General features: G+C 43.0%; 1 non-coding gene across 1 annotated transcript; it reads left to right on the forward strand.

The window, feature by feature from the left end:
- Nucleotides 1–8,058: 8,058 nt before the first annotated feature.
- Nucleotides 8,059–8,130, forward strand: trnah-gug (transfer RNA histidin (anticodon GUG)). Its single transcript has one exon. It is a non-coding gene; the product is annotated as a tRNA-His (tRNA).
- Nucleotides 8,131–13,407: the final 5,277 nt, after the last annotated feature.

Below are 13,407 nucleotides of genomic sequence, written 5' to 3' on the forward strand. Positions count from 1 at the left end.
TTTTACGTCAGATGCCCTTCCTGACGCAACCCGCTGCATTTATCTGGGCTTGGGAATGGCACAATAAGACACTGGCTTGTGTCCTCTTGTGGCTACATTTGGTACTTTCCAGTCCATAAAGGTTTTATTTATTTTATTTTTTACTTTGGCAGCATTCTACTGCTGATGAGTACCTGTTGAGTACCTGGTGAGTACCTGTTGAGTACCTGTTGAGTACCTGGTGAGTACCTGTTGAGTACCTGGTGAGTACCTGTTGAGTACCTGTTGAGTACCTGTTGAGTACCTGTTGAGTACCTTTGAGTCTGATCTCATCCTCATTTGTTTGCTATTGAAGGAGGGACAAATTGATACTTGGTTACAAAGGGAAAAATAAAGGTGCCAGAACAGGGACTGGAACACGTCTAACCTTTCATCAGCCCCCCCCCCCATATTATTTATTGCCAAAGTCAGCAAAAGAATGGCACTGTGTGAAATGTATGGGTTTGATCCAGGATGCTCAGTTGTAATGAAGGGAGTCAGGGCAGATGTTGATATAAATGCTGTGAAGAAAGTATTTGCTTTTTTGCATGATGTAGTGAAAATTCAGCGCCTTGATGATCTTCTGATACCATTTTGTGTCAGTTTACTGAGACTGTAACTCCACTGCTTGTGGAAGGGGGGCAGTCAAACGATGATGGTTCTGAATGGGAGATTGTTTTGGTAGAGGATTATTGCACAGAAAGTGTAGATGAGCCAGCACCTACTTAAACACTAGCTCCCCTTGCTCGTAATAATTGATGATATGACAGTCACATTTCAAGAGCAGATAGGTGACTTGGCTGTCATCTATAAAGAAGGGAGTGATAATGTTATAAGCTCAGTTCAGTAATATACAGTACAAGGTAAGTGCAGGTTGGAGTCCTTCCGGTAAAGTACCATTGTGGGTTCGGGTCCCGAACAGAGATTTTGGTTAATATCCCTGGGATAGGAGTCCCTCCAAATGGCGATTTTGGTTAATATCTCTTGGGTTAAAGTCCTTCCGACTGGGATTTGGTAAACATGATAAAGTGTTTAATTGAATATTGTGTTGTATTGTATGAAATGGACGGTGAATTTGTGAATGTGATAAATAGGGATTGTGTGAAATGAATGGAGCGAATGGTCAGAGACAGAATGTGATGTTTGGAAGGCTTTAAAAAAAGGTAAAACCAGCTTAGATAAGGTTAAACTGGTAGAACCACTAACTGCTCAGAACAGCGACATGTGCCTAGACGGTGGTTCACAAAATGGCGGCCGCCGCCGAGTGAAAATCAGATACCTGGGGTAAATTTATGCAAGCTTGCCAAAATAAAGATGAACTAAATTCCAGCCAAATAATCAAATCAAACAGTTGATAGACTGAACAAGTGGTCTGTAAATCTGACTGAAGGTCTGAGGAGACCATTTTCTGATCCCAGAACAACGAACTCACAAGTAATGAATGTCATAAAAATAAAAATGAGGCCTTTCAAACAGGTCAAGGACAGGAAGGTCATCAAACTGCTACTCATTGTGGGGGAGGTGATAAACGGGAGATCTGCTGGGTGGTACTTGGGTGTCACGTCATTGATGATGACGTATCTCGTACCATGTAGCGTCTAACTTGAGATCCAGTGGGATCTATGACAATTTTATGGTCTCTGCACTTTATTTATGCTGTTAGGTTTTATTGTGTTTGTCCATACAGTCGTAAATTAAATTAGACCACGTTAGTTAAAAGCTCCAAATCAAGGTTTAAAGTCCAAACTTACGCATTAATTTGTGTTTCTAGCACTTAAGTCTTAAGTTGTGGGACAAAAAAGTGAGACTAGGAATTATGTGGGGTCTGAGTGCAAAGATGTCAAATAAAACTAGTTTAGAAAATATGAGGTATTTAAAAAAAAGTCTTAAAACAGCTTTTGAGAAAAGAATGAACAGAAAGAAATTAGAAAAAATGTAAGATGATATAAAATTTACTAGGGGTGTGATTCAAGATTGTATTTCCTTCAGATTGTGTAGAGAAGAACAGAACACACCCACATGTCCTGTCCATGACGTGGCTGACGAGGGGAGGGCCCTCCCACAACAGCCACAGCCCATGAACAAGGACAACAGTTTAACTAAAGATAGGGAGGAAGTTTATTTTGAAAACAGGAGTAACATTCCATTCAGGAACATGCCAACTCAGGTAGAGAGGAACAGTTCACCAGTGGTTGTGCTCACTGCTCATGTGAGGGCTGTGGAGGTAAAAGGGTTGGTAATATTGTCTCAGCTACCACAGACCCTGATAATTAAGCTTTCGAACCGGTTCATGGAACGAAAACGAAAACTTTATATTTTTTAATGTTCTGGAGCAGAATCGGAACAGAAAATAATTGTAAACCAGTTAATACCGGGTTTTTTTGTTCTTGAAAAAAATATTTGACCTGATGTTTCACTTCCTGTCATTCACTGGACGCGGGATGAGAGCAGAGAGAAGTAGCGGCTATCAGCAGCAGTTAAGAAAAGGGAGGTCTCCCAGTCACTATTTAATCATAACAGGTAAACACTCAGTGTGTCAATCTGAACATGTATGATTTAGACATGAACTCATTGGCTGCAGTCATTTTCAGAGCAGTGTGTTCCCGTACTGCCAATATTAGCTATGGGAGAAGAACAATGAAGATCTGCTGTTCAGCAATAAATGACCTGGTGGAAGTTATTCTAGTCTTATGTCATGTAGTGTCTAAGTAGGAGGCATAAGCCTTAACTACAGTGATATACAGTCATAAAGCAGTGGTGTAGTGCTGGGGTACTGTTTACTGTAGGGTAGGGATATATCTATAATTATAGTCTATAGTATATTAGTATTAGTTACTATACTATACTATACTATTACTATTAGTATTAGTATAGTATATTAACTAATTGCTTTAGTTGCCAATTTAAAGTCCTTAAGTTACCGTATTTTGCGCACCATTCAGCTCATTGTATAAAGAGGTGCAGTCTAAATAACATAGTTTATTTCTGTACTTTAACCGGACACACAGCACACATTATTCGGTGCATGGTTGCTAACGGAAGCAGAAAAGTGACTGTGGTTGAACTGTGTTGTACTACGTTGTCTGAAATTTAAAGTTAAAAAAATACACTGACATTATTTTTTAACTATGTTTTTATTTCTTTATTTTGTGATAAATCTGTGCTAAATCCTTGAAGTCCTCATCTTCGGTCTGCATTGAATATCTCAGCAATTTCACTATCGCTGACCTTCTGGTTTCCAGGTGTCTGTCCGGTAATGACGCTTTAGCGAAACATCAGACAAAAGTCAAAGCAGACACATTAGTCCAGGCATCCGCACTCCACGCACATATTGTGGGCGTGTAACTCGTGGTGTAACTCGCTCGGCACTGCCTCCAGTCCTGGTAAAGGTGTGTTTACCATCACTCCCACGACGCACGCAGCTAAACTTTAAAGGCTCTGTTCACACCGATGTCCAGCGGTTGGAGTTCTTTCGTTAATCCTCCAGGATGATGGCAAACTCCGAATTCAGCCGCTTGACGTGTTTCTGACAGAAGCGGTGGTGTGTGTGTGTGTGTGTGGGGAGGGGGGGGTCATGGAGTCACAGATCAAGAGAGATGGCGAAGCGTGAAAAAAGCCCCCCGGTCTCTTTACGTGAACCGGAACAACCGGAACTGATAGCCTGAGTGGGCGGTGTTGTCTGATGTGTCTGAATCCCTGACAGTCTTCTCGGTCTCCTTCAGGAACAAGCCGTGTCGGTACTTTGATGAGGGGCGTGGCACGTGTCCCTTTGGCGCCATCTGCTTCTATAAACACGCCTTTCCTGGTGGACGACTGGAGGAGGCCCAGCCCCCGCGCCAGCAGCCCAGATCCAACGACAGGAACATGGTAAGGGGCCACCAGTCCACTGGTTCTGTTGAAGGTCTGCCAAGAACAGCAGCATCTCCACAGCAGCGCCCTCTGCTGGCTGAGTGGAAGCACTGATCAGTGGAAACCATCGTTTGGAGACATTTGGAGTCTGATTTTTGCAAACCTGCATCACTGGATGAAGGCTGATGTGTGTGTGTGTGTGTGTGTGTGTGTGTGTGTGTGTTTGTGTGTGTGTGTGTGTGTGTGTGTGTGTTTGTGTGTGTGTGTGTGTGTGTGTGTGTGTCCCCAGCAGAACTCCAGGACTCCGCTGTGGAACATCTTTGAGGAGCAGGAGAGCACAGACTCCTTCGGCATCGATGTTGAGGAGATGGGGACGTTCAACCTGAGAGAGATGCTTCTGATGCTGCTGGCCGCCGGGACCGACGACGAGGATGAGTGGGACTTATTTAATGAGGACCTGGACGATTTCTGTCAAATGCACCTATAGCAGCCCCCCTCCCCCACTGCACCCCCATCCCTTTTAAAACATTTATATTAGAAAATAGAATGGACTGTCTTCTGAAAGTAATGGACGGTAGCTCCCACCCTGTTTTGTGACAGGCCATCAATAAATGAAAGAGAAAACGTCCCTCAAGCCATGGCGCTCTTGCTAAACATTACCTTGACATCTATTGTTAGTCTTTCTGGTGCGTTTCATGTAGGAGGTATAATTCTAAAATAACAAAAATAAGTCAAAATAATATTGAACAAATTAACTTTTTTCAAATATTGCTAATAAACAAAACCCACAAGTTTCTTTGTGGGTTTTGGTGTGACTTGTTTATCACTGACAGCTGTTAGTGTTACCGGTCCCAAATACTGAGGTACGTAATAACAAATGAATGGTGGTTCTGTATGCCTCGCACCCTAAACACAGGAAAACAGTCACAGGAATGAGAGAGACGAACCACCCTTGCTGCATCTCCAGTATGTTCTGTTTATTTTACAATTATTCACAACATTACGATAAACATTCATGTCCCTAATCTCTCCCTAATACAATAAAGTTCATGTCTCAATGTCCATTGTGTGGCTCTCATATGTCCATGCTTCAACTCCAGGACACAGTGTATTCCGCTCCATCTCACATCACAGTTTAAGATTTTCCCCTTAAAACTCAAAATAAACCAAAAATAAATAAACATGAACCAGAGGGATTCAGATGGTACATTACTTTTGTCCCAAAAGCACATTTTCGGTATCTTTGCTATTACCATGGCTACTATGAGATATAGTGCTGTAAAGTCAACTTCACATTTACTGTACCAAAATCCACTGAAAGCTACTTACAGTAGTATAAGACTGGTGTAATCTAAAACAGTAAACTCATTGCATAGGGAATATTAATGGACTCATATACAGTAAAACTAAAACCTTTAAAACTGATGAAAATGCAGTTTCACCCTTCGTACTGTAACTATTTATTCCTGAAAGGCACATGAAACTAACCGTGCTTTTTATAAACAGAAAATAGCCATTCAAAAATATAAGCATCTGCTTGTTCAAGTAATTTCCATAATGCACCATAGTAAACAGATCCTATAGTATTAGTTTAATCATATCCCAACAGAAACACTATTTACAGTGTTGGTCAGGTGTGCAGGGCCAAAAGAGGGAAAACAACTAAAATCTTGCCACGCAATGTGCACATATGCAAATGGTCTCTGCCTAATATGGAACAGGTAGGCGCCATTTTCTGAAACTCCCGCCAAGCGGCTTTGCTTGCTAGGAGGAGTTTTCTAGCTAACATCAAACTTACTTTTATACGTTGAGAAACGCCACCAAAGCATGTCAATAATGCTAAAATGAAGTTAAACAACTGATTCACACCTCCCATAGTTACGCCTTTAGAGTATATAAAGATATGATATCCATTTCCTAGTTTGTACTTGACGTTTTTTCTTGTACCCAGAATATTCTGTAACAACACACCGGAGGACTTTTTCATCGTCTCCAGACCTCTCATCATGCTTACATAAGTATTTGTTGAACTTGTCTGTTTGTTGAACCTGTCTGTCTGTCAATATCATCGATGATGTTATCGGACTCATACTCAACCTATTGATGATATTACTGTATTACTACTCAACTTTGATTTTAATTGACAAAATAAATATCTTGTGTTTAATACACTGTGTCTTGTCTTAAGAGAAACGAAACCCCCACCACAACATCACACCTTCTATTTGTAGCTTCAGACTCATCACTCTATCTGACACTCTTTTTACCTCCAGGACATTCCTAACAAACTCCTCCTTCAAGATAACTCCTACTCCATTTCTCTTCCCATCTACACCATGATAGAACAACTTGAACCCTGCTCCTAAACTTCTAGCCTTGCTACCTGTTTTGTGAAAAACTTTAATAAATAGGTTCGTAGGAGTCGGGTACACAGAAAACTCACTCACACAATGAATCAAACCACTCCTCTAGGGCTGTAATAAATGTGTGATTTATTACACGCAGAGAATAGAAATATTAAGAAACAATAAGTACAAACAAACAATAAGTCAAAAGACCTCTATGATGCTAGACTAAATGTGTCGTTTAGTCCCCGCAGCGCAGAGCAATGCAAACAAACAATTCTATGATGCTAGAATAAACTGGTAGTTTCATTCCCCACAGAGCACAGAAACAATTCTATGATGCTAGAATAAACTGGTAGTTTCATTCCCCACAGAGCATAGTAATAAACAAACAAATAGTTGGTTGAGCTAAGGCAATATATGGTGGCATTCCAAATATGCTTCGCCTCGTACCTTGACACAGGGAAGGAGAGCCTACAACCCAGTCAGAGTAGCTTCAACCAGGCTGGGCGTCCGTATGTAACCCGCAGCTGACTCTCTCTTTCTTACTGGAGTATGAAACTCCTCACCTTTTATTCCTTTGAAGAAGAAAGGCCTGCATGCGAGCAGGAATGGCCAGTTCCAGCTCTCAGGCAGCCCTCCTTTTGGTGGTACCCCCAGCTGAGGAATAAACATCACCACCCTCAAGAATGCAGTGTAGGAAGCTTTCACGCACTCGTAAACCATCTGTATCAGGAGACCTTACACCTTTGGAATGCACCAAACCTATCACACCAAAACTAAGAAACCTAAGAAATCTTTATTACACCTTGGAATGCAATTTAGAGGCTTTCATGCACCCATAAAACATCTTACACCTTGACTGAAAACAGGTCTCCATCTCCTCTCCATCGGTTCTCCTTTGTGAGGGGTACTGGGTTTACAGCATCTCAGCTCCCCATATGGTTTAATAGGCTGTGACCTGCTGTGACCTCTCTGTGTTCAGTTATATGGAGAGGTTTTGAAGCAAGTTCTCAGTAATGACATGATAAGAGTCAAATCAGGACACACACAATACAAATTTCCATTACACTACCTTTCCACCTGGTCTCCTGGACACACAGTATGTCTACCTTCCTCCTCTGCATCATGTCAACCAACTCTCTACCTTTTCCTGTCATAGTTCCAACATTCAACGTCCCTACTCTCAGTCCTTTTCTCTTGACGCTCCTCTTCTCTGTATTATGCGAGCACACTTTCCTCCTCTCCTTCTTCGACCAACAGTAATCTAATTTCCACCGGCGCCCTTTAGGTCAACAGCGCCGATGGCGGTCGTTGTTAACCCGGGCCTCGACCGATCCGGTATGGAAGTCATAGGTTTGATTTGCATCTTTGATTTGGCAAAAGTTTAACGCCGGATGCCCTTCCTGACGCAACCCTCTGTATTTATCCAGGCTTGGGACCGGCACAATAAGACACTGGCTTGTGTCCTCTTGCGGCTACATTCCATGCTAAAAAAAAAAAAAAAAAAGTTAAAAACAAGGATAACAAAGTGAATTTACAGCTGATTATTCTGAAGAAAAACACTCATGAAGGAGGCTGAACTAAAAAGGGGGGTCTTCAGTTTGTTCTGGAACGTGTAGACTGGACTCTGGAGCAGTGGTCATGTGGTCTGATGGGTCCAGATCCACGTGGGTTTCTGTCTTCTTTATTCGTCAGCCGTGGTTGTATAGTGGTTAGTACTCTGTGTTGTGGCTGCAGAAACCACAACAAAGTGGTTGCTGCGGTGTTACTTGCTGGTGTGTATTTTACTCTCACCCTCCCAAAAATTATTTTTTAACTGTTTTCCAGTTTTGTTTTTGCATCGGCCGTGATCGTATAGAGGTTAGTACTCTGCGTTGTGGCCGCAGCAACCCCGGTTCGAATCCGGGTCACGGCAGCTTTTAATGTAAATTGACTAAAAAAGTCCCCGCACTGAGGGACGGTGTTATGATAGGTTCAACTCGAGGTGCAGCGACGTCATGTACCCATCAAATGACGTCATCTGCAGACCTACTGAATGACCACATCTGTCCATCTATGGATTTTTCTTCCCTGAAGACTCTCTCATATTCCAAGGCGACTATATCAGGATTTATTCAGCTCATATCTTTACAGAGGGCTTCAGGGACCATGGGACATCGTTTTTGATCCCAGATTGGCCCCCAAAGAGCCCAGACCTTAACCCCTCTGAGAATCTTTGGGATGCGCAGGAGAAGACTTTACGCAGGGCCCCGGAGGCTTATGAACTGATCGCGTTGTTTTTATTTTTTTCACCCCACAAATATTCCGGTTCCGTTTTCCACACGTCAGCTGTGATCGTATAGAGGTTAGTACTCTGTGTTGTGGCTGCAGCAACCCCAGTTCAAGTCCGGGTCGTGACATGGTTTAATTCAGTTTAAGTGGACTGGGTCCGACTGTTAATATTAGATTTATTTTAGCGTTTGTTGAAACTCTAAAAAGAGTTGCTGTATCTACTTTTGAAATGCCATTGTTATTCTTTAAGTCTTAAATTATTAATTATCTTAAAGTTATTTTAGAGTTCAAGTTCACAACACCGACAAGTTTCTTGTTTTGCAGGCGAGCTTCAAGTTTAAATTTCTCAACAGTGTATTGTTTTTCCTCATCCCCAAAAGTGTTCCTTTATCTTTATTCTGTTGTCTTTTTACATCAGCCGTGAAACCATTCAAGAGAGCTGTTCTAAAGTGTCTCAGTTACCTCATTGTTAGAGGGATGTGCTCCCGTTGCCACTGACCATTTGGCCAGGCTGTTGTAGGAATACACCAATGGTTCCTCCTTACCATCCCATGGGAACGAGGTGGGGGTGTTTCCACGGGGTGTTGGAAACTGGTCTCTCAGCACGTTAAACAAGGCTTTGGAGAACGGTCTGAACGGTCTCTCTGTTCCTGCACCACTCAGACCTGCTGCGGTTCTGACAGCTGAAACTGTCATAGGGGCTAGTGCCAGTAGATAACAATTGCCACACCTCTCCTACTGCTACATTTTGGTCTGAAGTTTGGGCTAATGTGTGTTCAAGCTATTGATCCGCTCCCTGAGACAGGGGGGGTAATTTTTTAGCCATGCCTTTGACATCAGTAAATAAATGGTTTATATTCTCTCAAATCATCTTGCTAATCGATTCTCAGGGGCATCTGACGATAAGTCTTACCACTGCGCATGTGTGGCGGGGTATCTTTTTCCTCCCCTTTGTCACAAGGGTGCGCTGCTGACTCAATGTACCATTCATTCTCACCTGCAACGTGATTTGTCAATTTATACTCGTCTGGAGCTCCACGTGGGATGCCAATAGCATCTGTGTAGACTGGACTGTCCTCCAACATCGTGGTGTATGAGCTCAGGTGTGACCATGTCCTCACCTCAGCCTTGGACACATTGTAAATCTGTATGGGAGAAATGAGACACACAAGTGCACATCTTCCTGCCCAGTTTGGGACAAGGGGTCCTTTGTGTCTTGGTTTTAGTCTTGTTAATTGACAGTTGAGCTTGAGCGAACTGCAACTGTATTTTTCATAAGTCAGTTTCTAAATCAGTAAATTTATTTTGGTATTTTTCATAGAAGTGGCAACATCTCTGTCTCCTTTGTCCCTACTTTGCTCTTTCTTCAACATCCTCCACTGTCTTCTTTATCAACTTTCTATCACTCTCATGACCTTCCATCAGGGACTGCTGATATCCTCTCTCTCTCTCTCACTTACAACTTCTGCTTCTCTTCCTTGTCTGACTTCTTCTAGTTCCTTTCTCAGTCTCTACATCACATGCAACATTCTCTCTATCTCTTCTGTCTTTCCCTCTCTCTCTATTATTGCTGTTTTTATTTCAAATAAAGTTTGACGTGCATCATCTGTTTCTCCAACCTCTTCAGTTTTTAACACTCCCTCTTTTACATGCCACAGAGCTTGTTGACTAGCTGCGACCTTTGTGGTTGATGGCTTATTTTGTGTTTGCTTTAACATTTCTCCTCAGCTTAAGGCCCACTGGTGAAATGTTCCTCTCTACTTTGAGTTGGCATGTTCCTGAATGGAATGTTACCCTTGTTTTCAAAATAACATGCCTCCCTGCCTCTCGTAAAACTGTTGTCCTTGTCAGTGGGCTCCGGCTGCCACAGGAGGGCCCATCCCTCGCCAACCAGAACACCACGGTCAGGACATGGGGATGTGTTCTGCTGTTTTCTACACAATTCAAAGGAAACACAAATTTGGATCACACCCCGAGTGAATTTCAAATCATCTGGTAATTTTACAATTTAATGTAGCTGATGATTTGAAATTTCTAAAAAATATTTCTATTTTTACAATTTCACTCTTTTCTCAAAAGCTGTTTTAAGACTTGTATGATGCCCCCCTGGCAAGATAAGAGGAAGTGTTGTAGAGGAAGAGGAAGTGTTGTAGAGGAAGAGGAAGTGTTGTAGCTGTAGGTGGCTGCTCGTTGAATACGTTTTTTTGTGGTAAATGGACTCTTAATACAATTCTTGTTCTTTATACATACAGTCCTGACTGTGCCTGACTGTTTTTTCTGGGTGTTTCGCTGTGGACTTTTGTTGTTTGTCTCGGTCGGTGCTGCAAGCTGGAGCCTGAGCCAGGGAACGCAAACGCCCTGACAAACAGACTGGAGCATCCCCTGCCACTGGATGCTTTAGTTCACAAACTACCGGAATGCCCCCACCAAGGAAAAGCCCGACACCAGAAGAGTTCGAGGAGATAAAACTCTCAATATTCTGTGCAGCGATGTGACTGCGGTCAGAACACAACAGGAGCAGCTTCTGGGGCTCCTGGAGGAGGTCAGAACACAACAGGAGCAGCTTCTGGGGCTCCTGGAGGAGGTCAGAACACAACAGGAGCAGCTTCTGGGGCTCCTGGAGGAGGTCAGAACACAACAGGAGCAGCTTCTGGGGCTCCTGGAGGAGGTCAGAACACAACAGGAGCAGCTTCTGGGGCTCCTGGAGGAGGTCAGAACACAACAGGAGCAGCTTCTGGGGCTCCTGGAGGAGGTCAGAACACAACAGGAGCAGCTTCTGGGGCTCCTGGAGGAGGTCAGAACACAACAGGAGCAGCTTCTGGGGCTCCTGGAGGAGGTCAGAACAAAACAGGAGCAGCTTCTTGGGCTCCTGGAGGAGGTGAAACTACTATGCCTCCAGAACGCGGAGAAGGAGAAGCGAATTGTGGATCTCGAGCGGTGATTGGATGAGCTGGAGCAATACTCCCGCATCAATGATGTGGTCATCACCGGCATCAACATCAGGCCTCCCTCATAAGCTCGTGCAGTGGCCGCGGACAGCGGGGAGCCCAGCGAGCAGGAGACACCATCGGTGGAGCAACAGGTGGCTTCCTATCTCCAGAGCAAGGGGATAGAGTTGGACCGGGAGCACATCGAGGCGTGTCGCCCACTACCAGTAAAGAACGAGAGACCGTCAGCGCTCATCAGAAGGTTTACTAATCGGAAAAAGAAAATGGCACTGCTGAAACAGGGGCGCAAGCTAAAGGGCACAAATGTATTCATAAACGAGCACTTGACAAAGAAAAATGCTGACATCACAAGGATCGCAGGACAACTGAAAAAACAAGGCGAGATTCAACAAACCTGGGTAACAAACTGTAAGATCTTCATCAAACTAAATGGGTCACGGAGGCAGCAGAAGTCTTGGTGGTGAAGAGCATAGAAGACCTTGAACAGTATCGACATTGATGCAGCTTGTGACTCCTCATCATCACAATGCCAAACACACCAAGAACACAGACTACACCAAGCATCAATATGGACATGGACATGTTACAGAAGATCCTACAGCATCAACAAATAGAACTGGGAACGTGTGAGTATCAAGAGCACACCCCACTGGAGCAGAAAAAGTATGCAGTTGGTCTCTTCATTGATCTGAACCCCATGTCAGACACATAAAAACAAAAATATACCAAACCCTCTCAATTATAAATAAAGCAAAACTATACCTTGATGGAAATGCACTCCATACTTTATACTGCACCTTGGTCCTCCCGTACTTTACATATTGTGTTGAAGTTTGGGGGAATACTTATCAGAACACAATTAATCCTCTGATCATACTACAGAAACGAGCAGTGTGGAACATTCACAAGGTTGGTTTTCTTGAACATACTCATAACCTGTTTACGCAGTCAAAGTTGCTAAAATTTCATGATATTGTACCATATAATACATCAATAGTTTTATATAATAATAATAATAATAATAATGATGGATTAGATTTATATAGCTACATTTATATAGTTTTGTTAATGTGAAAATATTTTACTATTAATGGAGTCATCTGTCTTGTGTTTCCACAGGTGTTTTTTCTCCATCCACCCGGAGAAGGGCACGAGAGAAGACAAAAACATCTCGCCTTCATGTGAACCCCGGAGTCCTCACCTTGATTCAAGAACTTTCATATCATGAGTGGTTTGATGTCTGACTATGGACAGCCACCAGTAAGACTGGCATATACTCCATTCACACATTTGTTTAAGCTGTTGAGCAAAATTTATATTTAACGAGCAGGAATTTATTATTTTATTGTCTATTGGGTATGTTATTACTTTTATTTTGTTTTTCCACTGTTTTTATTTTGGTTTTGGTTTTTAAATAAATTACTAATGATTAATGCTAATGAATTAATTAATAATGATCTGCAGTGAGAGCAGGGAACAGGTGGAGGAGAAACTAGAGAGGTGGAGGTTTGTCCTGGAAAGGAGAGGAATGAAGGTTAGCCGCAGTAAGACAGAGTACATGTGTGTGAATGAGAGGGACCCAAGTGGAAGAGTGAGGTTACAGGGAGAAGAGATCAAGAAGGTGGAGGATTTGAAGTACTTAGGGTCAACAGTCCAGAGCAATGGAGAGTGTGGAAAAGAGGTGAAGAAGCGTGTCCAGGCAGGATGGAACGGGTGGAGGAAAGTGTCAGGTGTGATGTGTGATAGAAGAGTTTCAGCTAAAATGAAAGGAAAGGTGTACAAAACTGTGGTGAGACCAGCGACTAAGGCATCAGGGGTCGGGGGTTCAAAGCTGTTTTTATGCCACTAGAGGGCGCCACCACATTCTAGACCTCACCTTCATTGGAGGGAGGCTAAGGCTAGCTGTTCATGCTAGCTACAAGAAGTATCTCAACAGCTGTCTGACATAAGGACATCCGTCTCTCATCCATCCA

Source organism: Antennarius striatus, chromosome 22 (assembly GCF_040054535.1).
Source record: "Antennarius striatus isolate MH-2024 chromosome 22, ASM4005453v1, whole genome shotgun sequence".
Taxonomy (NCBI): Eukaryota; Metazoa; Chordata; class Actinopteri; order Lophiiformes; family Antennariidae; genus Antennarius; species Antennarius striatus.